General features: G+C 35.0%; 1 pseudogene; it reads left to right on the top strand.

The window, feature by feature from the left end:
- The first annotated feature begins 465 nt into the window (after window positions 1–465).
- LOC141817522 (uncharacterized) lies at window positions 466–3404 on the top strand (annotated as a pseudogene).
- The last annotated feature ends 451 nt before the right edge of the window (window positions 3405–3855 follow it).

The raw sequence follows: 3855 nt of genomic DNA on the forward strand, positions 1-3855 counted from the left end.
AGAATACAACTGAGTGACACTGAGACATGAATGAAGTGTTTTATGCTATTCATAAACCTAAGGCCATAGTTTTTGAGTTGATTCAATGTAGAAGTTGGCTGCACTGGCTAATCTGATTTTCATTGATCAAACTATCTAAAATAGCGTTCTGATATACTTATGGAATCATTCTCTTGGTTATTGTTCATCTTGAGTAGTTTATAGAATGATAAGTTTTTTTTATAAGGCATATGACTTTGAGCAACTATGATGATATAGTATTATATTATAACATTTTTAAATGCAGATTTGAATGGTTGTCATTGTCTATTTATTTAAAATCCCAAGTCATCCGTGCTTATAGGACCTGCCAAGTCTACTGATCTTCAAAAATATTCCTCAGATGACATTTTGTGCAAACAATGAGTTTCTTGATCTTTTTAGACTACACTTCTGATTTGACTATTAAATAACAAAGTTTGGCAGGTAAAAGGCTTGGAAAGGTCCAGACACATATTGCTTGAAGAAAACCAGCAGTTGAGGGAAAATATTGCTGCACTGGAACAAAAGATTCAATTTCTTGAGGAGAAATCTACTTCACATGAAACTTTGACTGAGAAAATGACCAAGGTAACTTTTATGCCCAAATATTACCACAAAATCAATTGATGACAAACTACTTCACAAAAGGACTTATCAAGCTATCTAGTTTATAAATAGAGTTTTTCCAGGATAATCTTTATCCTTTATGTCTATATACATTAACCAATCACTCTTCTCAATTGATGCTCAAATTGAATCAGGCTTAGAAAATCCTACAAAGCTGATGAACTAATTTAATTTTTAGGTAAAAGGGCAAAAACTCTTTGGATAGAGATTTGCATTCTCCGTAATTGATAAAATAAGAAACTCCCTACTATAACACTGTAAATTTTCTAAGTGATCCAACACTGAGAATAACTCAGTTTACCATAGTGAAAAAATACTATTAATTGCATGGATTGAAATCTCATCCCGTCATCTCATGTCGGATGACATGTTGAAACATATCATTTCAATAAATTACAGAAATTCAATATTACTTGGTATAGAGAATGTCTCTTATACCACCGTGTCAATCATGTGGGCATGTATATTGTTAGACCAACATTCTACCAACATTCAACATCTCTTGGTATTCTACAACACAAGGAGATAGTTTAGTATTCTTTTATAGTTTGTGTCCATACAAAATAACTTCAACTGCCCAAACTGTACAATTCTATATGGAATACAAAATCCAAATTTAAGTGTCTTATCTTCTTTTTTTCTTCATCTTCTTGCTCCTTCCATCTCCAATTTGCCACCGTTATCATCTTTAAAACATTAACATCGTACCAAAACAGAATTGTTCTAGTCAAAGACCAAAGTTCTGACATTGAAAGATAATCTAACATATGCCAAACCTTTTATAGACTCATGATATGACTGGTTCTTTATAAAATATGACCTAGTTATCCCAAAAAAAAAAAAAATTATCCAAATAAATCTAACTTTTTAAAATTAAAACAGCTAAAATTTAAATAGAGTTTTCTAAATAAAAAAATCCTAACTACCTCATCTAGTTATTAGGATGCCTGAATAAGTAAGGTTTAGCCTTGCATATCGTTTAGATTTGAATTCTTCTTGACAGAATATTGTTGCAGCTCCTTGAAGGTGCTATCCCAGTGCATGAATCTTGCAGTTCGCTTGTTAGGGATCAAGTATCTACGAGTGCAGAGATTTCCTGCAAGGTAATAACTGATATGCAAGTTCTTGGTTCAATAATGATAATACTTCTATGTTCCATAACACCTGAAGTTTATATCTTATATATCAACCCATGTGAGGTGTTGAAGAAATAATGAACTGTCAATCTGAGCTGATGACTCTTCTGTTTATATGATTTGTTCGCTTAGCTAGTTCTAATGTTTGTTCTACTTTAACCTCTAAAATCCTCTTGAACATTCCATATATAAACAAAAACTGACACTTAGTAAGGGCAGTGATCATGCTTGTGACCTATTCTATCACAATGAAAACAAAAAGTGGGATGCTTTTTGACAGACTGGGAAAATCATTCATCATTGAGGTTGATCCAAAACCCTTGAACTCCCAGTGAGTATTAGCATCTTGAACTGTGCTTTGTCCGAACTACTGCAACTTCCAAAGGGCTTTGCACTCCCAGTGAGTATTAGAGAGAGAGATAGGCAACCTTGCTGTGGAAAACAAGGAGCCAAATGCCCCATATCTTCCAGTCCAAAAAAGACCTAAGTCCTACATGTGATGTGTCCAACTATACGTGAGTCATCTTGGTTTGAGCATCTACCTTGTACAAACATCTAAGTTTTGGTCTATCTCATGTTGAACCACAATCCAATTTTGGCCACCCCACTCTGGGCTGGATTTCTACAGCCTGGATTAAAGCTAACTAAAAGTCACTGACCTCCCATCATCTCTTGTACTCATTTGGCTACGTAGTCATGTTGCCTGAGCCTGAGTACTAATAAAATTTGGCAAACTACTATTACATATGTTCTATTACAAGTCTTTTATCATCAAAATTATTAATTTCGTGATTTTAGACAATCTTTAGCCAATATGAGTAGGTAATAGTCATATTATTTTGGTTAGACAAGAAAATTCGATTGATAATCCTGACTCATTGATCCTATTGTTCTTTTTTGCATTTCACATTCGCCATGATTGTTCTTCAGGTTCATGAACACTACCTTGTTTCTGAGAAACATGGTGAACATGCTCTAGCTCCGAGCTTAAACATACAGATACTCAGGTTGGAAGTTCCTCTCCAAGTCATCTACCGGAAACTGACGAAAAGATAACTGAGTCTGGCAAAACTGTGGAGTTCTTTGTGGCACCTCAGGATGAATTTGTTGCCAATGGTGGTGACGTCAACTTGGACTCTGAAACCATTGGGCAGCCAGGAGTTCAACCACTTCTTGTTGAACCAAGAATCAGTGAAGTCGGAACAGTTGCATTTGATGAAATCCAAATTCACGAGGATAACAAAAGGGAAATGATGACTAATGATGATCCAGTACCAGACGAGAAGGTTCCTTTTACAGATGCTCCTTTGATTGGGGCGCCATTCAGGTTAATTTCTTTTATGGCTAAATATGTTAGTGGTGCTGATCTGGCGAAACGGCAAGATGATTCTCAGTCAGGCCTCTGAACTATCTTTAATTTGATTTGTAGAAGAATTTTGATAAGCAGAAGAAGGCCACAAAGTTATTCTTTTTTTATGTTTTCTCGTTTACTGTTTTGGTTAATACATCAACAGATCATGAAATCCGTGAGATTGTAAAACATTTGCAGAAAGCAATCTTGGGACTCTTACACCCTATTGATGTCTTGTTTTAATACTTCAGATTTGCTGTCTAATTAATGGTATCCATGTGCGTTTGGCTTGTCAATGGCATCCACCTGAATCAACCATTAATTTCAAGGGCCTTTTTTGTTGTTGTAAACTCTTCTACTTAATAAAAAGTGGAATCTGTCATTCCAGCAGTTTCACACAATCGATTTCACGATCATCTATGAGGAGATAAATCGAGAAACTATAACTGTGTAAACTCTCCTATAACTCATGGTATTTTAGTTACTTAATTTCATTTGTCTCTAATTATATTATTCCAAAATTTTCCCCTTGTTTTAATCCTTCAAGTGAAGAATATATTTAATGTTATTCTTCTTTTTTACCTTGCCTTTAGAAACTCTGCCAGCAGCCAAAAGATAATTGAGAAGCATTGAGAATAGCAGGAGGCACCGAGTGTGTTTAAAAGGGATGGATGCATGTGAAATCAAGGGCCTCCTTCCAGTTTGCAAGGGATGGGACAT

This window comes from Curcuma longa, unplaced genomic scaffold, assembly GCF_044706935.1.
Source record: "Curcuma longa cultivar G26 ecotype Majalengka, Jawa Barat unplaced genomic scaffold, ITB_CL_G26_1.1 contig_20788, whole genome shotgun sequence".
NCBI classification, from domain to species: Eukaryota; Viridiplantae; Streptophyta; class Magnoliopsida; order Zingiberales; family Zingiberaceae; genus Curcuma; species Curcuma longa.